This window comes from Pteropus vampyrus, unplaced genomic scaffold, assembly GCF_000151845.1.
Source record: "Pteropus vampyrus isolate Shadow unplaced genomic scaffold, Pvam_2.0 Scaffold419, whole genome shotgun sequence".
NCBI lineage: Eukaryota > Metazoa > Chordata > Mammalia > Chiroptera > Pteropodidae > Pteropus > Pteropus vampyrus.
This window is the reverse complement of record NW_011889200.1, coordinates 1857247-1882841: the sequence shown is the minus strand read 5'-3', so window position 1 is coordinate 1882841 and position 25595 is coordinate 1857247. Positions and strand designations below refer to the sequence as shown.

Genomic DNA, 25595 nt, shown 5'->3' with positions numbered 1-25595 from the left:
TAATTAGGTGACTGGTCTTTTACACTAAGTAAATATGGTGGTCATGGTTTGGTAAGAAAAATTAATGTTTTCTCTTTTCTTTTCTCTTATTTCTTTCCTTTTCTTCAAGTTGAATATTTGAGTCAGGACCTCATGAGAGAGGTCATGGCCTACAAATAAAGCTTTTGGAGTTAACAGTGTGCTAGGTGGTAACAGACATTGTATGAATGGGTTAAAAAACTCAGAAGAACATTCATGGTGAGAAGGGGACCAACAGTGGAGTTGTGGAGAACCCCAGTACTTATGGAAGGCCTTCAGAGAAGATTGAAGAATGGCTAGAGAATAAGGGAGAGAGCCAGAAAATTTATATTACGGAGGCAGGAAGATAGAATTTCAATGAGGTCAACAGTATCAAATGCCATTGACAGGTCAACTAAGATAAGAACTAATTAATTACATTTGTCATTTAGGAAGTCACTGATGTCCTTAGTAATCATACCTTAAGGGAAGTTTTGACAGCAAAAGATAGTAGTGAAGTGATGAGTGAATTGGAATAGATTAAGTTAAACTCTTAAATACAATTTGTATATGAAAAGAAGGAAAGGGAGAGGGAGTGACAGCTAGATTGAGACAGAGAATCAATGGAATTTTATTTTATTAATTGAGATAATTGTGCATGTTTACAACCTGACAGAAAAAGAGTGAGTTAAGAAGGAAAGCTCAAAGACAGAGAGATAGAATGGATCCATGATGGAATAAGGCCTCAGATGATAATGAGATAAATCCAGGGCACAGGAGTAGGTATAAGCTTGGAATAATGTGCTGTTATCTATTAATACATCTGCCTTTCTCAACTAAATTGAGAGCTTCTCAAGTGAATAGACAGTCTTTTTCAGTATTTACTATAAAAGGCTCAATAAATGTTTGTTAAATCAATGAAGACCATTTCTTTTTTCTCATCTTTATTGAAGTATAATAAACAATTAATTGCTTGTGTTTACATTGTAAAATTCAATGATTTTTTTTCAGTTATAGTTGGCATACAATAACATATCAGTTTCAGTAGTTTAGCATAGAGATCAGAGATCCATATAATTTGCAAAGTGATTTCCCCACTAAATCTAGTATCCCCCTTCCCCCTTACATATTTATTACAACATTATTAACTATCTTCTCCATACTACACTCTACATCTCCATGTCTATTCTGCAGCTATCCATTTGTACCACTTAATCCTTTGCCTTTCTTGGTCCCCACTCCCATCTAGTATCCCTCAAAATATTCTCTGTATCTATGAGTTTATTTCCACTTTATTTATTGTTATTGATTTTATTCTTTTGATTCCACATGTACATGAAATCATGCGATATTTCTCTTTATCTGACCCAATTCATTCAACGCAATACCCTCTAGGTCTATCAAGGCAATATCTTTTTCCATCCCCTTACTTTTAGTCTGTGTGTGTCTTTTTTAATCTGAAGTGAATCTCTTGTAGGCAGCATAGGTAAAGGTCTTGTTTTCTTATGCATTCAGCCACTCTATCGTTTGGTTGGAGTACTTAATACTTTTCCATTTGAGATACTTATTGATAGGAAAGTAGTTATTACCATTCCTTATTCCTGTTTATGGTACATGTTTTTTTCTTCTTAAAGAAGTCCCTTCAACATTTCCTATAATTCTACCATGGTGATGATAAATTCTTTTAGCTTCTTTTTGTCTGGGAAGCTCTTTATCTGTCCTTCAACTCTAAATGATAGCTTTAGTAGATAAAGTATTCCTGTTTGTAGATCCTGGGTTTTCATCATGTTGAATATTTTATGCCAAGCCATTGTGTCCTGCATGGTTTCTTTTGACAAGTCAGCTGCCAGTCTTATGGGTGCCCTGTAGTAGGTTACTAACTGCTTTTCTCTTGTTGCTTTTAAGATTCTCTCTTTGTATTTAACCTTTGTCATTTTAATTATGATGTGTCTCTGTGTGGCCCTCTTTGGTTTTTGGAACTCTCTGAGCTTCTTGGGGTTTTATGTATGTTTCCTTCAACAGGTTAGGGAAGTTTTCCATCATTATTTATTCAAATAGCTCTTCAACTTCTTGTTTTCCTTCCAGTGCCCCTATGAAATGGATATGTTTACCTTTAATAGTGTCCCATAGGCTCCTTAAATTATTATCATAATCTTGGCTTCTTTTATCTTACCATTCTGATTGAACTTCCTTGGCTTCCCCTACCTCTATATTGATGGTTCAATCCTCTTCTTTATCCACTCTGTTTACTCTTTTTAATATACTTTTCATCTCAGATGATGAGTTCTTCATTTTTGACTGGTTCCCTTTTTTAATTTCTATTTCCATTTTTATGTTTTTTTAATCTCTTTGTTAAAATTCTCACTGAATTCATCTACACTTACCCTAAGTTCATTGATCATTTTTATAACCAGTGTTTTGAACTCTGCATCTGTTAGATTGCTTAACTTCATTATTTCTGGATCTCTGTTCTGTTCTCTCATATGGTTTCTGCTTCTTTGTCTTCCCATTTTGGCTGCCTTTCTGTGTCTACTTCTATGTACTAAACAAATATCATAAATCTCCTGGTCTTATTACTGTGGCTTTGTGTGGTAGGTGTCCAGTTGCATAGTCCTGAGAAGGGTTCAGCTGCAAGCCAAATTTATCCCCGCTCTGTGCCTCTCTGAGGCCACCTATTAAGATTCAGCAAGCAATCCACAGATACTGTGCTGACAGTTGCCTCAAAAGGCCACACCAGAAACCGAGGCCAGCTGCCACCAGTGTGAGTCTAGGCATTGCTCAGCAAGGGACACCTGACTAAGGGAGGGCACACTTGGATGTGGCATGGATGGGGCCACAAATTGGGGGAGGCAGAGTTTCAGGGAATCCTCTGGGCAGAGCAACCCCTGTTGTCCAGTTTGATGATGTCTCAGCTATGATAGTACTGTGTCTGCACACTGCAAGCGGGGAGGGCTCAACAGAAGAACAGTGGATACTGCCTGGCACTTCTGTACAGAATGAATCTCGCCTCAGCCCTCATTCTAACAACTCAGTGTCCCCCTCTCAGTCTCTGGTGCCCCACCTCGTGCAGCCAAACCAGCGCTGGTGCTCAGAGGAAGCAGTTCCATCACTGTGTTTGTCCACTCCTGGACATGGCCCCTGTAAGAAGCATCCACAGGTGCCGGTTGCTGCTGCCACTGCCACAGCCTTTGTCCCACTCAGCCACTCGGGACCACACAGCCTCATGTCCTTGCCACGTCCTACCTTCTTCTGTTGCAGGGTGATTTCTTAGATTTCCCTCTAGTTTGTGGCTTGTTCATCTAGATCTCAGGCAATTTTCCTTGCTGTTTGGTCCTTGTTTCTGTCACAACTTTGCTTTGGTTGCCAAAGAGATGAACAGAGCCTCTATCATCTATGCCACTTTTTTTCTCTCTTTTTCTTTATACTTCCTCTTTTCCCGACTTCTTTGTTGGTTTTCTCTCTATAGTACATCCTCACTTCATGTTGTCACTATATTCGGTCTCTCAAGAAGATTTCATCCATGTCCAAAGTTCCTCTTTCTGAGACAGGAGAAGCTGAATTGTGACTAGATCTTTTATACTAAGGGAAGTACTGACTAATTAAACTGCCCTTGGCTTACTGTTTGCCTCTCAATTGAGCTATCATGAAAAGAATTGGGTTGACTTGGAGGGTCATGTTCCAACATGCTGCAGATACTTAATGTGCACCATTTCAATTCTTAGTCTTTCTACCAAGGCCTTTTCCAAACCATCCAATCTTAGGAACTTCTTATTTACAGCATCCTGCTCCATTCTTTCAATAGAAAGTAACCCTTGTTTCATATCTTTTTGGTCTGGAAAGAGCTTTAGAGAAGCTTTTTGATGATTCTGAAAAGCAAAAGAATAACTTGTCTGTCCCAATGGACTTTGTTTTGACTTTGGTGACTTGTCATTTGCTGAAAGATATAAGTAGATTTCACAGTAAAAGAAAGAATTTTGTACATAAGTTGAAGCAAGATAGTTATTTTTGTCCTAAGAGAAAAATCTGATCTAAAGATATACTTTATTTTTTTTTCATGTTTGTGATTAGGAATGACCATATTAAATAGAAGCAGAGATGCCCAAGAGCCCAATCTCCAAAGTAGTAATTTACTATATTTATTTCAAAGTGAGGCTCAATGGCTAAATTTAGGAAATTCCTTGGAACTGAAATAATATGCTTTGGGAAGATTCGGATGTTTATTTTTTAATCCTTCTATATTTGCTTTAAGTTTTTTAATAGTTTCCTGTGAATTAAATACATTATAAATATAAGAAGTCTATTTTCACTTCAGTGCCTTTATGCAACTAGAGGGCGAGTTATGATGCTGTTATAAAAAGAACATTAATCTTACTCTAGGGAAAGACTGATCTTCTTCCCCTGTCATTCTCCATAGTGCCTAACACAGTGCAGGGGAAACAGTAGAAACACAATCTTTACTTGTTGACTTGAAAGTTTACAGAAAAAAACATATTGTCCTCTATCTCCTCCTTGAGATTATCCCTGTCAATGCTATATTTAGATAATGAGTTCTTGTCTAAGTCTGGAGACAAGGTTATATCTGTGGAACAGATGCTCATTATAGTTCGCATGCATACCGAACACAAATTCAGAAAAGTAATGAGGTAATTTGTATAATCTACAGAAATGCCTTTAAAGGGACCACAAGAATAGAACTCTGAGAAACTCATCTTCCTAACTCCTCTGCCCTCTTTGGCACCACTAGTGCTCTGGGTTCCAATTCTTTGAGCCATTTTTATTTCTGTTGTTTTTTTTTTTTCATTCAATAAACTTTAAGACATTCTGTTCCTATACAGTAATGTCATTTTACTGGTTACTTTTTGTGTTTATTCTTATATTATAAGTAGAATAAAGGTCAAAAATCAATTTAAATATTACCTGTACCTACCAGGCAGTCTCCCATTATCATCACTATCCTTTTTAGAGGTGTCTTCCTTAATGCCCCAAAAGCATTATACTTCCGTCCATCACAGCACCGATAACCCTACACTGTAACTGCCTCTGATTTTTGTCTGTCTCCCGCTTAGTGAATAGACCACAGGCAAGAAGTATCTTCCATTTCTGTATCTTTTGTACCTGGTAAAATGTCTAGTGTACAATAAATATTCAATATATATTTGTTAGATGAATGAATGTGTGATGTTCCAGCATAGCCAAATTTGCTCACCCACTGTAAAGGCCTTCATTTATCTGACATTATTTTAATTATCCAACTCTATTCATTTATTTATGAGCACCTTATTATATTTCAGACACTATAGATGACCTAATCAAGGAAAAAGTGATACTTGAGCTGAGATCTGAAAGATGACTTATCATTACCTAAGTAAAAACAAAACAAAATGTTCCAGGAAGTGAGAACATTGCCCTGCCAGGCTTGATCAGAGGCAGTAAAAGGGAGAGATGAGGCTGAAGCAGTTGGCAGGTGCTAAATCACGTAGCACTTTATATAGGCCATATTAAGGAGCTTTATCTTTATCCTGAAAGCAATGGGGAATACACCTGATCCTATAATACACCTGATCTTTATGTTGTTTTCCAAAAGCACAAAGCTTAGTCTTTGTACTTGTAACAAAACTATTCTCCACTTGTATTCTAATCACCACTCCTTTTCACTCATTCAAATCATGTTAGTCATTCGGGTAGAGTTCAAGTCTTATGTCCTCCAAGATTACTTCTTGATTAATTCAGTCTAGATGGAGTAACTTTTTAATTTTTATAGCACTGATTTGTACTATTCATATATTGTTTATAATGCCTTATATATCATCTGAACTTGTGTTTTTGTATTGGTTTCATACATGTCTTTTGGCTTAAAAGACTTGTAATAAATGTCTTCTGAATTCCTTAACTATTAATAGCCCAGTACTTTATTCATACTGCATTTCCAACATATATTGAACTATATACAAACCAGTACTTGGAATAGATGAAGAGAAATACTTTGATACCTATGCTCTTCCTGTTGACCCAAGGGCAACCATTTGAAACATGAAAGAGAAAACAATCACATCAACTGTTTTTATTGGGTATGTCATGACAATTATTTTACTGAGTTGACTTGTCACTCATTTATCAATCAGCACTTTACTCATTTAACATATTGAATACATGTTATGTGGCACCCATTGTGCAAATAGGTACTAGATAATAAAAGATGAATATAGCATGTTCTTGACTATTACAAAGCCCCAAAACATGGTATCCATAGTTATAAACAATAAGCATATTTCACTTCTCCAAAATATTAATATGTATGGGTTGAAAGTCATAATCCTTAAATAGTTTGCAAATGATGCATTTCATTTTCATAGGAAATGCAGCCTCACCGTAAAATTAGAAATACAAAGTCTGGATATTGTAGGATGTATTCAGCATTAAAGTAATACAACAAAAATAATTTTCTCTGTGATTATTGTAGATATTTTTTTTCTTCTCTGTTAGGTTTCTAAATTTTTTAAATTAATTAATTAATTAATGACATTGGTTACTGAAATCCAATAAGTTTCAACTGTATACTTTAACAGTAAGGCATATATATGTTTACACTATGTGTTCACTTCCCATAATTAGATTTCTTTATGTCACCACATTTTAGAGCCCCTTAACTCCATCTACCTCCCTCCTTCCCCCTTCCCCCTACTTTCTGGTAACCACTAGTCTATCGCCCATGACGATGAATCTCTGTTTGTTTGTCCCGTTCACTTGTTGCTTTTAGGTTTATATCCCACATATAAGTGATATCATGTGATTTTCAACTTTCTGTCTGGCTTATTTCATTTGCATGATTATCTCGAGGTCCATCCATGCTGTTGCAAATGGTAGTATTTCATTTCTTCTTATGGCTGAGTAAAATTCCATTGTGTATATGTACCACAATTTCTTTATCCAATCATCTATCTTAGAACACTTCGGTTGCTTCCATGTCCTGGCCACTGTGAATAGTGCTGCTATGAACATCGGTGTGCAAATATCTTTTCAGATATGGGTTTTCAAGTCTTTGGGGTAAATACTCAGTAGAGGAATTGCTGGAACATGTAGGAGATCAATTCTTAGTTTTATGAGGAACCTCCTTACTATTTTCCATAGTGGCTATACCAATTTGCAGTCCCACCAGCAGTGTATGAGGGTTCCCTTTTCTCTGCATCTTCTCCAACATTTGTTATTACCTGTCCTGTTGATAGCAGCTATTCTAACAGGTGTTGTTGTGTCCAGAATAACCAGACCCAACTTGAGTGCTCTTAACCAGGAGACAGTTTATTAGCCGGCGGCTGTCCTTGCAAAGGAGCAGCCCCGAATTGCCAAGATACAAGGTTTTTAAGCCCCAAATCCCATTCCTCATTCTGTCTTAAACACAAAGGTCCATCTTTCTCCTATTCACTACCTGTCAACCCACTGGTCAGGTGTGCAAGCGGGAAGTACAGAAGCAGAAAGCTTGTTGTTAGAATGTTATGTTCCTATGGGTGATTGCCTATGTTCCCATGGGCTATAGCCAGTGTTCCCATGGGCGATGGCCAAATAGTAATTTTCAGCTTATATACATTTGATTATTTTTCATGCCACGCAAGCAAGCAGGGTTACACAGGCTAAAATTGGCAGTTAGCGTATGAGCTCATTGTTACAAGTTTCATGATTAACAGAATGTGGTTAGGGGTTCCAGAAACTAGGCCTAAGTTATAGACTTCCTTTGTCCAGTTTCAGGTTTTAATTATTCTTTAACCCTTTCACATTTCAGCGGGCTATTACAGTGTGAGATGGTATCTTATTATGGTTTTGATTTACATTTCACTAATAGCTAGTGATGTTGAGCATCTTTTCATATATTTGTTGGCCATTTGTATGTCCTCCAGGGAGAAGTGTCTGTTCAGGTCCTCATCCCATTTATTAATTGGATGTTTTGTTTTGTTGTTGTTATTGACTTGTGTGAGTTCATTGTATATTTTGAATATTAGGCGCTTATCGGAGTCATTCCTTGCAAAAATATTTTCCCATTCAGATGGTTGTCTCTTTACCTTGTTGACGGTTTCTTTTGCTGAGCAGAAGCTTTTTAGTTTGATGTAGTCTCATTCATTTATTTTTGCTTTTACTTCTCTTGCCTTTGAGGTCAAATTCATAAAATCCTCTTTAAGTCCAAGGTCCTTGAGTTTAGTTCCTATGTTTTCTTCTATGCATTTTATTGTTTCAGGTCTTATATTCAGTTCCTTAAGCCATTTTGAGGTAATTTTGGTGTGTGATGATAGACAACCGTCTAGTTTCGTTCTTTTGCAGGTGGCTGTCCAGTCTTCCCAGCACCATTTTGAAGAAGATTTCCTTTCTTCACTGTATGTTTTTGGCTTTTTTGTCAAAAATTATTTGCCCATATAAATATGAGTTTACTTCTGGACTCTCAATTTTGTTCCACTGGTCTGTGTGTCTGTTTTGCTGCCAATACCATGCCGTTTTGATTACTGTCGCTTTGTAGTATAATTTGAATTACGGCAGAGTGATGCCTCCAGCCTCATTCTTTTTTCTCAAGATGGTTTTGGCATTTTGGGGTCTTTTATGCTTCCATACAAATCTGATTGTTTTTTATTCTATTTCTTTATAAAATGCTGGTCGGATTTTGATGGGATTTGCATTGAATTTGTATAATGCTTTAGGTAATATGGTTATTCTAACTATGTTGATTCTTCCAATCCAAGAACATGGAATATCTTTCCGTTTCTTTGTATCTTCTTTGATTTCTTTTAATAGGGTCTTATGGTTTGATTATATAGGTCTTTCACATGCTTCGTTACATTTATTCCTAGGTATTTTATTCCTTTCGTTGCAATTGCAAAAGGAATTTTTTTTCCTACTTCACTTTCTGACACTTCATTATTAGAGTATAGTAGTGTTCTTGTGGAGTCTTTAGGGTTTTCTATATAGAGAATCATCGTGACAGTTTGACTTCTTCATTTCCTATTCGGATGACTTTTATATCTTTCTCTTGCCTGATTGCCCTCACTATGACCTCCATTGTTATATTGAATAACAGGGGCATTAGTGGAGAGCCTTGCCTTGTTCCTGATCTAAGAGGGAAGGTTTTTAGTTTTTCACCCTTAGGTATAATTTTGGCTGATACTTTGTCATATATGGCCTTTATTATGTTAAGGTACTTTCCTTCTGTATCAATTTTGTTAAGCGTTTTGATCATAAATGGATGCTGTGTCTTGTTGAAGGCTTTTTCTTCATCTATTGCTACGATTATATGATTCTTATTTTTTAATTTGTTTATGTGGTGTATCACATTAATTGATTTGTGTATGTTGAATGATCCCTGTGCCACTGGGATTAAGCCCACTTTATCGTGGTGTATAATTTTTTTTAATATGTTGCTGTATTCGGTTCACTAGTATCTTATTTAGGACTTTTGCATCTGCATTCATGTGAGTCATTGATTTGTAGTTTGCTTTTTTGTGTTATCTTTACAAGACTTTGGTATCAGGGTAATATTAGCCTCATAAAATGAGTTGGGAAATATTACCCTCTCTTTGATTATTTGGAAGAGTTTGAGGAGAGTAGGTATTAAATCTTCTTTGAATGTTTGGTAAAATTCACTGGTGAATCCATCTGGTCCCAAACTTTTACTTTTTGGTAGGCTTTTGATGATTGTTTAAATTTCCATAATGCTGATCTGTCTATTTTGATTTTCCAGTTCTTGATACAGTCTAGAAAAGTTGTATAACTCTAAGCACTGGTCGATTTCTTCTAGGTTATTAAATTAGATGTTATATACTTTTTCATAATTTTCTTGTATGATCCTTTGTATTTCTTTGGTGTCTGCTGTAATTTCCCCTCTTTCATCCCTAATTTTATTTGTGTCCTTTGTCTTTTTTATTTAGTGAGTCTAGTCAGAGGTTTGTCAATTTTATTAACCTTTTCAAAGAATCAGCTCTTTGTTACATTTACTTTTTCTATTGTTTATTTTTTTGTTTTTAATTTATTTTTTTTTTCTGCTCTAATTTTGATTATTTCTTTCATTCTGCTGACTCTCAGGCTTCATTTGTTCTTCCTTTTCTAGTTTCTTTTCTTTTCTTTTCTTTTCTTTTCTTTTCTTTTCTTTTCTTTTCTTTTCTTTTCTTTTCTTTTTAAGATGAAGTGTTAGTTTATTTGGGCTCATTCTTGTTTTTGGAGATAGACCTGTAATGATATGAATTTTCATTTTATTAACACCTTCGCCATGTCCAAAAGTTTTGACATCATTATCGTTTGCTATCATTATCATCCGTTTCTATGTATCTCTTGATCTCTCCTTTTATTTCTTCTCTCACCCAGTTATTTTTCAGTAGTATGTTGTTAATCTCCATGTATTTGTAGTCCTTCCCACTTTCTTTTCACAGCTGATTTCTAGTTTTAAAGCATTATGATCAGAGAATAAGGCTGGTATGATTTCAACCCTCTTATATTTGTTGAGGCTATCTCTGTGTCCCAGTATGTGGTCAGTCCCTGAGAATGTTCTATGCTCACTAGACAAGAATAAGTAAGCAGCTGTTTGGGGATAAAAGTCTCTGTAAAGGTCATTTATGTCTAGTTAGTCTAATATGTCATTTAAAGATGTTACATACCTATTGATTTTCTGTTCGAGTGATCTGTCCATATCTGACAGTAGGGTTTTTAAATCCCCTACTGTGATAGTGCTTTGATCTGTTTCCTCCTTTAGTTCTGTTAGTAATTGCTTTATATATTTTGGGGCTCCCCTATTGGTAGCATAGATATTAAGAAGTGTTATGTCTTCTTGGTGCATGATTCCCTTTATCATTATGAAGTGTCCCTCAGTATCTTTCTTTACCTTTTTTTTAATCTGAAGTCTATTTTGTCCGATATTAGTACCGCTACTCCCGCTTTTCTCTGAATGTCATTTGCTTGAAATATCATTTTACACCCTTTCACTTTGAGTCTATATTTGAGTCTATATTCGGAACTTAGATGTGTCTCCAGGAGGCATGTTCTTTTTTTTTTTTTTTGATCCACTTTGCAAGTCTGTGCCTTTTTATTGGTGAGTTCAGTCCATTTACATTTAAAGTTTTATTGAAATATGAAGTCTTCTTATAGTCATTTTATCTTTTGCTTTCTGGTAGCTTGGTGTTTCCATTGCTTCCTTGTTTTTGTGTTTCTGTTTTCTTTATTTTGGTTGTGTTTGTGGGTTTTCCCCCTGGCCCTTCCTGTTTTATGTCATATACTTCATTTCTGAATCTTCTGTGTGTGTTTACCGTTACGAATATGTAAAGGATAGTTATATATATACAATTGTCCATTTTCTTCTGTGCATGCTTTATCTCCATTCCCCTTTGTGAATTTGGATCTTTAAATTGTCCCTTTTTCAGTCATTGCAGACCTCATAGTGGAGAATTCCCTCAATTTTTGTATGTCTGGAAAGGTCTTCATTTCTCCTTCATATCTAAATGAGAGCTTAGCTGGCTACGCTATTTTTTGCTGGTATTTCCTTTCACTTAATAGTTTGAATATTTGATTCCACTCCTTTCTGGCTTATAATGTTTGTGCTGACAAGTCCGACGGGAGAATTCTGTCTTTGTCATTCATTTTTGATAATTTTAATTCAATGTGTCTTGGTGAAGACCTTTTTGGGTTGATATAATTGGGTGTTCTGTTGACTTCTTGAATTCCATGCTCTAGCTTATTCCTTAGATTTGGGAAATTCTCATCAACTATTTGTTTGAAAATGCTTTCTAATCCTTGCTCCTTTTCTTCCCCTTCAATAATGCCCATTATTCTTATGTTTCCTCTCCTGATGATACCAGCTTTTTTTTTTTTTATTTCTTGTTCATTATTTTTTATTCTTCGTTTTCTCTCTTCTTCTTTCTGATTTCTTTCTAGATTTCTGTCTTTGATATCATTGATCCTTTCCTCCGTTAGGCCAACTCCATTTTTCGAGCTTCCTATTTCCTTTTTAAACCCTTCAGTTTGTTTTTAATCTCCAGAAATTGTATTTCATTCTTTTTGAAGGTTTCAATCTCCTTGCTAAAGAACTTATTCTACTCATCTGTTTTTTTTTTCAATTCTTGAAATTGTTGGTATTAATTGTTTCGAATCTCACTGAGTTTTTTCAGAAATACCATCCTGAATTCTCTGTCATGTAAGTCACATATTTCTATGTCTGTAAGCTTATTTTGTGGAGATTTTTCTCTCTTTTTTTGAGATGCCTTGTCACCTTGGTTGTTCATGGTGTTTAATAGACTATTTCTCTGCCTGGGGTTTAATGGAAGTGTATTATGCATTTTTTTTTCCAGAAAGAAGATTTATTATATAAAGGTCTCTCTTTAGCCTATTGGAAAGAAGATGTTTTTCTTTTGGTTTTCAGTAAGCTGCACCTAAGCTTCTTGGATCCCTGCTTTTTATAAAGCCTTAATTTTGCCTTTTTTTCTTACATATGTTTAATCACCCTCGCTACTCTCAGTCCCAGTCCCTGTCAGTGTAATCAACAGTTTTGGTAGCGTTTGCTCAGATTTCTCTGGGGCTGCACAGTGTTCTGTCTAGGAGGATATGTGGTAGGGTCCCTTTGGATTGGGGAATGGGGCCTGTAGCTCATCTTCGGTTTTGCAACCGCAACTGGTAAAAAGCAACTGTTGTTTTTCTGCCTTCCCTGCTTCTCTGCTTTTGCCCTGATGACTGGGCCCTACCGTTGGCGGCATGGAGCTCACAGCTCTTCCAAGCAGGTCTGTTCAGGGATCTTGCCACACCTTTTTCTCTCCCTCCTTTTACAGGGAGCTCTGGCTGAGAGAGGCAGCTTCTTTGTTTCTCCCATTCCACAGTCTGACACCAAAGGTTTTGACATGTAGTAGTTCTTATGCACAGATCCCACATTCAGATGTGTTTTTGTGCAGTTTAGATGTTTTTTGTTGAGTTTTAGATATTCAGCTTATTGTTGTTTCAAGAGGAGAGATACAGGGACATCTCTTACTCCACCATTTTTCTCCAAACTTCAGGTTTAAACACAGTTCTGAGCTATGGTAGTGTGAGGCTGAGATGCTGTGTAGTTCCCAAGGAAGGAGCTTGGCAAGGTGCTCTCAACTTTTGGGATATGTGCTGCTTCTATCATGGCTCACCTGGAGCATATTGTCTACCGTTTCAATCGACAAAAACAGTAGCTCTCCAACTTGGGAGTAGAATCCATCATTCTCAATCTTCTCATGCTCTTCGCAATTTCTCAGCTCTATTTGAAAGAGAGGGCCCCTATTCTTCTGTGTACAACCCCATCTTCTCCCAATCCCTGCTGTCTGCTTCCCAGCATCATGAATCGCTAATGCCAAAAGTAACCTCAGCTATTGTAATTCTTAATGTTGAATCTCTAACTATGGTTTAAGTAATGTGAAAAGCAGAGTTTTGTAGGAATAATAACTCATCTACTTTTTAAAATAAGGCTATGTGTAATTGCTTCCAGTCATGAGGCAATTCAGAGCCAGGATCCCCTGAGATCTGTGATTCCATTTTTGATGCCACTGACAAATTATGGAGAAGTTCACAAATAGAGATCAGCAATCAGCCACTGATCATTAGTTTTTTTTAAAGAAATTTTTTGGCCAAGTATCTAGAATTCTAATTATTCACTCTAATTCTTAGAGTTGATTAAAAACTGACTATTGCCCTTGTTCTGCTGAAGAGGACACAGCAAGCCAATTATTCTATTAATCAGCATATATTTTTAAACATCCTGAAGGTAACTAGCAGAGTTTAGGTACTTGAAAAAAAATGTTGCTTTCTGAACAGACATTTAAAGAAAAATGCTCCTAAAATTAAATAATTTTAAGTAGTTGTTTAATTCTTAAAATTAATTAAGTGATTGATTGATTGATTAGTGAACTGCTTAATTCAGTGGGGCATGTCACATTAGGGACTGTTGCTCAAAGATCTCTTAAAGAAACAGTCAGCAAAACTTGTAAAAATGAAAATAAAATATAAAAATAACTTAATATTCATTGAGAATCTAATTTTAAATCTTTAGTTATTTTATCCAAAGCAATAAAGTCTCAAGGCATTATTATTAAATTATAAGAATTTTTCGAAAAAGGTATACCACCCTACTAAGGTATACTCATTTCAAATTATTAATAATCATGAGTCAGAGTTTCTGTAAACATACATCTCAACTTTAAATACTGACAAGACTTTTAGCAAGATAAGGGTCACATATTTTCCTAGCATGTTTTCAAAGCACATGTAACTATTTAAAAAGGCAGGGGTAGGTGGATTGTAAGAATGCATTATCATAACTATTTCCTGAATGAATTTTTAAATCTCTTTTTGTTCATATCCTTTTTGTCTCCATTATGGCAAGTATACAGTTATATGATGGGAATAAGATGAAACAAAGCCACTGAGAATATCGACATTGTCTTTGTTGCTGGAGGACAGTTAGTGACCGAGTCATGGGCTGCTTTGGCTTTGATTAAAATTAAAATCTTGTATAGTTCCAGTTCTAAACATGTGTCTCAAAATCTATGTGCCCACATTATGGTGCATTCAAAATATTTTATGCTAACACACTATAGTAGGTAATAAAATGCCTTTGTTTCCTACAAATGGATATCAGTAAATTGTTCTACTTAGTAGTGAAAAGACAGGCTCAAGATGCAAATGTACCCTAGTAGCTCTAAATCCCATTGTAATTCTTCCTAATTTAAAGTATTCATAAATTCATAACAGAGACTCAAGCTGTTCATATATCTAGCTCATTTTATTTATCTTTCTCTTATTACCTGTTCCACTCGAAGCTTTGCAAATCTTGAAAATCCTGTACATGTTAAAGGCGAGACTTCATTAGTTAAACTATACTGTAAACATAGTGAGAAGAATAGATTCATTGTCTGGTTCATGGAGAAGTGTTTAATTTATATGAGTTTATTTTTCTTTCCCTTGTTTGTTATACCAGCCAACTTTACCTAGTCATGTAATGATCAGAAGGTTTTAAGTTCTTCAGTTAGACTGTATTTCAAAGTATCTGTTCTACTAGATAAGGAGAATGCTTATATATATATACAAGTACAAATGTAGTTTATTAAAGCGATTCAAATAGTGCCATATTCCTGGAGCTTCTCCACCAAGTATAAGGAATTTTGAAATACTATTTTTTTTGTAAAGAATTAAAGACCCACCTAATCATTATATAAAATGAAGAAACTCTTCTTGTGTTAACATCTTGAACCTAGCCTTAGGGAAACTGTTTTATGAGATTTACTGGTGCAGTTTGGTTGCAGGTGTTTGTGATTTATAGAGAAGCTTAATGAAATAAACAGAATTTGTATAAAGAACCAAAACAAAAACAAAGTCATTAGGTAACTCACATGGATTATATGTCACATTCCTCATGTTTTTGTCATGTTAGTTTAACGTTAATGACTTGGGGAGTATTTGAGACTCATGCTTTGTGACCATCAGGTGTCCAGGGAATGGTTCATGGTGAAACTCCCAGAAGGATCTAATGTGATAAGGTTTGGGCTATCCCTCACCTCAGTCTGCATGTTTTGCTACTCTCCCCGCATCCTGGCCCTATCAATTTTTTAAAATCTTCAAAAGCCTGTAAAGTTTTGCTCTTCTACTGCTGTCAAGTTCTTTGTTCTCTCCTTTCTTAATGGAATAGTTTGCCAGTTAATTTCTCTTTAGGAAACAGAAATATATTGCTTCATACTCTGATATTTGCATACAGTGTTAATGGCACACTGCTTACAGATAGGTATATAGTCATATGTTTCTCTCTCCCAATGTGCCTCATGCAGTGACAATTGTAAAACTGATGTTCAGCAAAGACTTTGTTGGTTGATCCTTGTGTCCTGTCACTCAGCTAGTCTTAGACATTATGGTCAGAAGATAGAGAAGGTAATTTTTCATCCTGCCTTATAGTTCTTCCAACCACAGAGATGTGAGCCACCTAGTGACGAAGTACCAGAAAAAAAAGATCAGACGGTAAGCTTTATTCTTGTCTATCAGAGCACAAGACTGGTTTAGATGATTTTCCTAGTTGATGTTAACCATGTTTTCATTTCTCGGTCTCAGCCTTACGGATCAACTAGATTAGAGTACTGTCATGACATGTCCTCATCTCTTTTCCCAGCCCCTAGGTTACCTCCTCTCACCACCATGCACTAGAATGTTTATATTTGTTGCTTTTGTTGCAGATGATTTCTAATACGTAATTTGTTATTCCTGCATGATTGTGCTTTTTTCTTTCCTGAAATTTTCTACTCTCTCTGTTTTTCTTTCCTCTTCTCTTCAGGGAAAAGAGGGAGGAATTTTATTTTTCCTGACAAAGAGAATAAGATACGATGATTGGTAGTGATAACAGGCTCTCCTGATCTTACAATTCTATATTTTTCATATTTATATTCAAGTTGTTCAATAATTATACAGGCCAGGATCCTACAGTTTTCAGCATTGATGATTTCTCATCTGAGTAGAGTTTTTTCCTGTTAAATCAAAGCTCTCAATATGCATCTAACCTGTACATTGGAAAAGAAGATACTTTTGGTTTATAGGAAGAAATAAACACATATTAATATATTTTACTATAATTTTTACAATATTATTTGCTGCTAAATAGACATCTAGGTGGTATGTTACTGTAACTGATAAAAATCCATTAACAAACTTATATATTCTCCGTACAAGCAGATTTTTGTTTGTTTTGAAAACATTCTGAGCTAGGAGTGTATACTTTATTCTTCCATGTAATGATATACAGATATAGGTACAGATATATTTATTTTTGATAAATGATATGTGGTTTATGTAGTGTCATTACAATTTGTTGTATTTATGTTAGTTTTTTGTAGGAGTGTTTAGTTTGATCTTTGAAATTTCACAGCTGTGAAAATTGTTTTGTTTCAGAATAATAAAAGATAATTAATAAAATCTACATGCATTTTAATATGTCTGTATAGAACTTGTACTGAACATATAAACACTCAAACGTTCTTTATTTAGCCCTAGGTTTCACTTTGATTTAATTGAGTAACATAAGGTTAATGGTGATATGCTTGGCTTGCTCCTGAAAAATAAATAATTAAGACGACTAAAATTAAAAATCCTGTATTAATATCCTATAATTCTCTGTATGAGAACTTAAGGGGCTTCATAATATAAAGTATTATAGGACCCCTTTATAGCATAGTATAGTATTTATTTTGAACTTGGTCAGTATAAAAGTTAGGAGTGATGTAGCCTCAATTTTAGGTATACCTCTACTACTTACTTACTGTATGAACTTAGGCAAATTATTTTTCTTCTCTGGATCTTAATGCCACTATCCATAAAATACAGTATTACAACAGAAAATTGTAAGTCACAGCCTAATGCCAATTTTTTTTCTTATGGCTGATACTAGATTTATAGCCCAGATTTCTCTCTTTTGAAATGCTTGTGTATCCACAGGGATATAGCTTTAAATGTTAAGCAAGACATTCATCTTTACCTATATTGACTTGTTCCATTACTAATTTTTGAGTATTTTTTTTCTAAATTAGTATATTAATTTCTGTGTATAATGATTTTGTTAAAAGCATATGTAAAATTCAGGATGAATTACCATTGGCTCATGAAAAATGTTATAGATCAGATATTACTTAAAATTCTTTGCATTTAACAATTATTGTTTGAGACTCTACTGTGTTTTAGGCATCACTAGGAACAAGTGATATAAAAAATGATAAATAGGGTTTCTGCCCTTACAGAGATTATTTTCTTTGGGAGAGAAACATAGATGAATAAGAAAATAAAAAAAAAAAATAAAACTTATCAGCTTATGGTAAGTGCCAGAAACGTGCGTGATGTTGTATAGAGTGATGAGATGGCATGTATTACATAGAAGGGAAGGCCAAGATCTGAGTGCCACAAAGATGCCAGCCACGTGAAGATGAGTGGGGAAAACATTTCAGGCTGATGTTAGATAAGGGCCCAAAGCAAAAATGAGCTCAGCATGTTCAAGGATATTAAAGGACATTAGCACTCCGATATATAGAAGTTAAACAGAATGGGGAGTTAGCAAAGAGAAAGATGGGTCTGTGATGTACGAGGAAATTGAGGAGAGACTGTGGTAAGAGGGAAGACAAGAGAGAGAAAGCATTTCAAGTGGAAGCTATGTCAAATCTTGCTGAAAGATAATTAGGAAAATAACTAAGAAATGCTATTGGTTGTGGCACTATGGAGATCATTGAGTGATGGTAAAGGAAGCCCAATTAATGTTGATTGAAGAGAGAATGTGGAGTGATGAAATGAAATCAGTTATTCCACAGAACTCTCTCAAGAATTTTTGCTTTGAAGGAGAGAAGAGATATTAGGCTGTAGCTAAAGGGGCATATTAAGTCAAGGGAGAGTTTTCGTTTCCAGATTGGAGATAGTAGAGCTTTATGTTTCTTGATGGAAATAAATCAGTAGAGAGAGATACATTTTTGCCAGAGTTGAGAAAGGGAATAATTGTAGAAGCAAAGTTCATGAAGAGATAAAAATGGTGGTATCCATTGCACGAAGGAGATAGATGTTGGCCTTTAAAGTAGGAGAAACTTTTTATCCATAGCCATAGAAATGAAGGAAGATTCTGATCGTTTATATTTGGGAATTCCTGTCTGATTCCTCCCATTTTCTCAATGAAGTATGACAATGTTATCAACCAAGGATCCAGGATTGCAGATGAACAGATGTTGAAGGTTTGAGGAGAAAAGAGAAGGAATGAAACAGTAATTATGGACCATGGAAAAGAGAACCTACTAAGGAAAACAGATAATGTACTCTATTTTGGGCAAGTCACTTGGGCGCTCTTAGCTTTAGGTTCTTTTTACTCTAAAATGTGAGTATTAAAGGATATTATTTAATGTTAAAAACATGAAATTTAAATGTGTAATGATTCAAAGCTCAACATTTTTAAAACTTTTTTTTAACCTCACAGAGATATTTTTGAAATTAATATCTATCCTGGTGAAGGAAAAAAAAAATATTTGAAGTTCAATAATTTCTTCTAATTCAGTTTAATTTATTTTTCTTCTGTTAAATTCAAGTAAAATTAGTAAATGTAATATTTTTTTATTCAAAATACAGTAAAATGATCCTATATCTGTAAAGTTACTTTTCTACATCTTTCTATATCTATACATAGATGGCTGGAATGATATTTAGTAAATGTTAATAAAAATGCTTCTGAGTGGTAAGACTGTGTAGTAGTTAACTTCTTTGTACTTTTCCATATTTTATGAATTTTTGTTATATTGTTTCTAGAAAATAGTGAATTTATTGTTTAAAAACTGTTTTAATGTAAATAACATGTTTTCTTGCTGTGGTAGATAGAATATTGTGCCTTCCCCCAAAGATGTCCACATTCTACTCCCTAGAACATGTGAATGTGTTTGGTTATGTAGCAATGGGGGTATTAATGTTGTAGATGGAATTATGGTTGCTAATCAGCTGACCTTAAGATAGGAAGATTATGATTATACTGGACTATCCGAGAGGGCCCATTATAATTACAAAGTTCTTATAAGAAGAATAAAAGACAGAAGAAAGAGAATCAGAGAGATGGAAGCATGAGAGGGATAGAGCCAAGGAATGCAAGCAGTTTTCAGAAGGTGGAAAAGGCAAGGAAACAGATTCTCCCCGTGAGTCCCCCAGAGGAATGCAACCCTGCTTACATCTTGCTTTGAGCCCATCAAGACCCATGTTGGATTTCTGACCCACAGAACTGTAAGAGAATCAATCTGTGTTGCTTCAAGACACTAAGTTTGTGCTAATTTGTAACCACAGCCATAGATAACTAATATACTTGCTTTCACCCCCACTTTTCCAATTTATTCTCTATAGCAGTTAGAGTAAATTTTATAGACCCACATTGTCCAATATAGTAGCCACATGTGGTATATGAATTGAGGTGTGCTAAATGTAAAAAACACACACTGGACTTCAAAGACTTAGTATTACAAATATAAAATATCTTACTAATTATTTCTTACATTGACTTCAATTTGAAATAACATTTTGGAAATCTTGAGTTAAAATACAATATTAAAGTTATTTTTACCTGTTTATTTTATCTTTTTAATATGGCTACTAGAAAATTTAAAATTATTTACATGGGTCATATTATATTTTTACTAGACAGCATTGATAAAAAGTTAATAGGATACTATAATTTTCCTTCACTAGCTTTCCACTCTACTTGGAATATAGTTCAAACTCTTTAACTTGAGCTTGTAAGATCCTGAAACATCTGGCTTCCGGTACCTGTTTAGCTTCATCTTTTGCCTCTTCCACTCCATTCTAATGGGCCAAGCCTGCTTCTGCCTCAGGGCCTTTGCACATGTTCTTCACCTGACCTGAAAAATTATTCATCCCACGTTTTATATAACCAAAAACTTCTTAGCCTTTGTTCTCAGCTCAAGTCCATACCAAGAGACTTTCTCTGGCCTCCCATTGTAAACTAGGTCTATTGTGCTTTCTATTTATAGCACTCTGTTCTTTTTCTTAAGGATACTTTTCACAAGTTGTAATGATAAATTTATTGGCTTGTTTTTTAAATTCCCTTTGAAAATGCTCCCCATCCCCATGACCATCTATTAACTACTAATTTGTACTTCCTTAACCCTTCACCCCATTCTCCCAGCCCTATAACACCCCTCCCTTCTGTCCATCACCAAATTATCTTCAAAATTTGTGAGTCTGTTGAAATGATAAGCTCACTGTATTTTTTTAACCACTGTATACTTTAGGTCAGGCAAGGTATAGATGCTCAGTAAATATTAAATGAATATAGAATGATCAAATGAAGTATCATCTACATAAGCACTTCATCAACTGTAATGTGCTGAGTACATGCAATAGCCCTACAGTAATAATAGTAATAAGATGGAGAAAGATGAGAGAGAAGAGGAGGAAGAGAAGAAAGTGAAGTAGTTTTAAAGTCAATTTTTAAATAGATTTTCTTGCTATCTTCGGTTATACCTTCAAACCATTGGGAATAAATAAAAAAAATAGGCAGCTATATTGCACTGCCTTTTAAAAACATTTGTATTTTCAAAGACATTTCTCCTTTAAGGAAGTTATTCTTAAATTACTTCTTTTTTCTTCTTAAAGAATATCTTCTTATAGGAAATTTGCAAAATTGCTGGTGACTCAGATTCCTACTTGACTTCTCTAAGTCATGCATTTCTATTTTCATAGAGTAAGATACCATGAGAATGGAGTGGGGGTGGGATGGAGAAAGAAAAGTAGAAACAAAATGAGACATTTTAGTAATGGTTGTCATATAATATGAAATCAGGACACAGATGTATCAATAAAAAAAAAAAATTTCTACCATCCATTGATACCTTTAGTTTTCTACTTGTCAAATCTCTCCTGCCTCTCTTATCCCATCACCCAATGGTCATTTCAACAACTGAATAAATCACACTCAAGAGTTTTTTGATTTAATTCAGTCATAGTGGTTGATCTAGCGGCCTTGGGTAAATACACAGAGGGTGTGGGAAAGCATTTACAAGCCATTGTGATGGGCAATAGGGTGTGGATCACAATTTGTTTGGCTTAAAATCAAAAATTGAATACTGGGGAAGATAAAGCTTTTGGGAAATTAAGGAAGTCCCAAATATATCTGAAGCCATTTTGCAATTGCTGTATTAGGGCCTTGTATAATTCATCATATTTAGAAGAGTAGGTGCAGTGGTACAAATATTTGCACAGTCTGTCAATTCACTATTCATACTCTCAGTGAAGCTGTCCAGAGATATATGTCTGCTTGAAACTGTTAGTTTTTGCAACACCAGAATGAAATAATTGTCCCTTAGTGTAATGTTCAGCAGTATTTCTGTAAACAAGTATGATCGCACTGTGCTTTCTTTATTTTTTTCTAGTAAATTTCTTTTTTCACTGACAAAATCAGAGCTTAAGCTTACCCGTTCTTAAATGACCAAAAGGTAAATTTTCCTACCTTTGTGGCTTTTCAACAATAGTTTCTGACTTAAAGTTAACCTTTTCATTAGCATATTAATAGCCCCAAATTTACCTCTACTTAGTAGTGCATTACAATCTACATGTAAATAAGGAATGTTGTAAAAGAGCAACAAGAGCAACATAGAAAAAAAATAAAAAATACTTATGTTAGGAAAGTTGTTTTTCTGGGTTTTGTTTGTGTGTTTTCCTTATGGCATAACCTCTCTATCTCTTAGACAAAGATTAAGGCCACTCTTTTTGAAGTCACTGAATTAATTCTTGAGAAAAGGTTATAAGAACCAGTCTTCTACCTTTAATAAAAATATCTTAATTTGATATTTGAAAAATAATACCCATGAATTTAAGTTTTCAAAATCAAGATTAATCTGCTCATTTCAGATTTGGAAAATCAAAGGCAAACTAAAACTTTTTAGCTCATATTTGTTAGATTAGATAGAGAGATAGACAGACAGACACAAGTATAGATATAATCAGACTTAAGACAGTGTTGAAGAATGGGAATGTGTCATTATTACAAGATACCACCTAATAAGCCACAACTGGAGAAGTCCTATTACATAATTCCTGGATAACTGACACTGCTTGCCTTAGATAAATTTCTGTCTCTCTTTTTGCCACGGCCTTACCCTGCACGCACGTACACACACACACACACACACACACACACACACACACACACACACACCCCTATTTTATCTCTATTATAAGATCTTAATTGCTCTCATCTCAGCCTCTGTACCTTCTCCAATCATGGTGTCTCAATTCAGACTTCCAGAGAACAAATCTGTTTTTACCACTTCCTAGCTCTGTGGCTTTGGCAAGTCACCTAATCTCTCTGTGCTTCACTATTTGTATATTTAAAGTGGGAATAATGATGGTACTTCTTCATAGATTCATTATGAAAATGAAAAGTAATGCATGTAAAGTACTTTGACATAGTGTTCACAATAAATGTAAGCTATTATGTTTATTAATTTAAATTATACTATTAAAGCTACTACTATTTTTCTACCACCAGCCCTCTAAATATTCTACAGGTGTTAAACCAATTCTTTAAAGTATCCTCTTCCCCATAACTGTCCTGTATTAAAGAGAAAAGATAAAGGCTCTTCTCTCATCTCACCTTTGCCTCAGTCTTATTTGCTTTTCATTGTCAAGAAACTGATAATTTTAAAGAAGCATATTTTTGGTTAATGTAATCCAAACCCCAAAAAGCAACATTAAAAACAATGCAGAATCTCAAAGCTGGTTCTTTATTTATTTATTTTTCTTTTTTGGCTGAGGCAACCCTTGGTTGACCTCACAGATTGCAAGGACCTTATCAGTTTACAATTGCTTATTTTTTTAATTTATTTATTTTTTATTTTTTATGCCTACAGCACCTGATCTTCCTAGGTGGTCTCCCATCCAAGTACTAACCAGGCCCAATCCTGCTTAGCTTCCGAGATCAGATGGGATCGGGCTTGTTCAGGGTAGCATGGTCATAGACTAAAGCTGGTTCTTTAGTATCTATTTCCCTCAGCTTCCTGAAACCTAGGCCATAATATTTCTTCATACTTTGCCTTGGTCCTCTATCCTATGTCTTGCCAACCTAGTTCTGTTTTGTAAGTTGCAGCACTTTCTCCTTTCTCCTGTAGTTAGTTTATTTCATTCAGGATCAACAAGTATTTACTGAACCCTTGGTCCTGTGTTAGGAAATCGAGAGGGAGCAGGGGAGTTTATATGAAATACAAAATCTTGAGGTACGGCCTCATCTTTTACCAGACGAGAAGTTAAATTTGTATAAAAGCTATATAAAATCAGTAGAAAATCCTACAAGAAAGGATATTCATTTCATCACATATACTGCAACTATTTATTTTTACATTTTTCTCTATCACCATTGTATGAGTTCCTTCAGAGTAAGCTCAGTACCTCAGTAATACTGTCTATCTGCTGTAGTCTTTGTCTTCTAGGGGCTACTCAGATGCTTATTGAATGAGCAGATGGAAATATAAAAGGATGAGACCTGGATCTTAACTTCAAGATCTTAACAGTCTGGTAGAGAGGACCACCTGTGTGCATAAATAGCAATAATCCTCATCCCAGCCAACCTTTCTAGTCCCTTCTTTCTTCCATTCCCATGCATTCAGTCCATGGAAAATATGACCTGTACACTTATACTGCTTTTCCACAGTTTCTTCTGCCTGGAATGCCCTTCCCTCATTTTCTTCTCAGTGAACTGTTATTCATTTCACCATGTATAACTCTAATAGTATCTCTTCAGTGAAGTATTTTCTGAGTCTCCTCCTCAAGCAGAATAAAGACCTCAATCCTTTGCCCACCTGTAGCCCTGTTCATTTACCTCTCTTAGCACTTAGTACATTGAACTGTAATTACCCATTTACCATTTCTTCAGCTTTAATGTGAACTTCAAAATGATGGGGAGTTTAATTGATCTTCGTAATTCTAGGGCTGACAACAGTGTCTGGCATATAGTTACTGCTCAACACATAGATAAGTGAAAAAATGAATGAACCAATGAATCAATGATTCAACAAATAATTAGTACAAAAGCTCTGAAAGAGGTAAAATAAAAATATAATAATTGATAAATTGCGTAGTATATTCCCAAGTGCCAAGTTCAAATTCCCCTTTTCATGATTTCATTTCTTCCCACCTCAATCCCGTTCCTTTTTTACTTTTGTCCATTTCTGTATCTTCTGTCTGTCCTTGACTTTGCCATCAAAATTGCCCGTTATTACGGTAGATTCTATGAGCATCCAGCACAGGTATATGTCCGAAAATAAACAAAACAAAATTAACCATAGTTGGAATTACATCACCTGAAGCACAATATTAACATGCACAAATAACCCAGGGATATTCTGGTTAATTGCATATTTTGATTTATTCTTTTGCAGAGAATAATCATTGACTAATTTTCATGGAATTAGAATGCAGTAACCATTACAATTATACTAAACACAGTTAAATTTTGATGTGGTATTTTCTCAAGCATTCTGTGATCATTAGATAGTAGATATGGCAGATAGAGAAGATTGATTTGAATCTACACTAAATCTTAAAATGCACATGGAGATTTGTTTTTTTTTTTAAACTTCATGGTGACCTGCTTACTTGTCAATTTACCTCATTATTATAAAAACAAGAGCAGAAAATATCTATTTTTAGTTTTTTTCCCAGCTTTATTGAAATATAATAGACAATCAGTTGCCTGTATTTAAATTGTACAATTCAATGAGGTTTTTTTTTTCAATTATACTTGGCATACAATAATATACCAGTTTCAGTTGTATAGCATAGTGATCAGAGATCCACATAACTCTCAAAGTGATCACCCCACTAAATCTAGTATCCTTCTTTGCACTTACATATTTATTACATCATTATTAACCGTCTTCCCCATGCTACACTCTACATTTCCATGTCTATTCTGCAACTATCCATTTGTGCCTCAATCCCTTTACCTTTTTTATTCTCCCCAACCCTCCTCCCATCTAGTATCCCTCAAAATATTCTCTGTATCTACGAGTTTATTTCCACTTTATTTGTTTTGTTTTTTAGATTCCACATGTATGTGAAATCATGTGATA

General features: G+C 34.9%; 1 protein-coding gene and 1 pseudogene across 1 annotated transcript in view; one reads left to right on the top strand and one right to left on the bottom strand.

Moving 5' to 3' along the window:
• Positions 1–25595, top strand: part of IL1RAPL2 (interleukin 1 receptor accessory protein like 2) — a 1186660-nt gene that overhangs the window by 763599 nt on the left and 397466 nt on the right. The window lies entirely within an intron of this gene.
• LOC111732028 lies at positions 23370–23488 on the bottom strand (annotated as a pseudogene).